Genomic DNA, 451 nt, shown 5'->3' with positions numbered 1-451 from the left:
CTCCCGGAGGGCCGACCCATGCTAGGGGGAGTCAAAGAGGAACTGTGTGCTGAGGGACCCTAACCCGAGGAGTTCACACCTGGCAGTGGGAGAGACTGGACACCTTCTGAGCAGGGCGGGGCAGGGCACAGCTTTGATATCTCAGCTGAAAGACAAGGTTTGTAGAAGACATGCCTCAGCCCTGTTCTCAGCACACAGAGTGGGGAGGGGTCAGGCAAAAGGAGGCGGAGTCTCAGAAATAAATAAATAAATTTATAACAATAATTACACACTCTGCGGAAACCCTTTGCAAGGCTCAATAGCCCCATCTAGTGTACACAGAGTGTGAAAACGCCCCGATAGCGAGGTGCAGAACAAACACACCTTACGGGACTGGTAGGGTGGAGCAGTCTTTCCGCAGAGGTCCAAGATCTGAGTGAAAATCCCTGCCAAAATGAACAAACACCCAAAA

The sequence above is a fragment of the Galeopterus variegatus genome, unplaced genomic scaffold, assembly GCF_000696425.1.
Source record: "Galeopterus variegatus unplaced genomic scaffold, G_variegatus-3.0.2 Scaffold3494, whole genome shotgun sequence".
Lineage (NCBI taxonomy): Eukaryota > Metazoa > Chordata > Mammalia > Dermoptera > Cynocephalidae > Galeopterus > Galeopterus variegatus.
Note: the sequence above shows the minus strand (reverse complement) of the source record.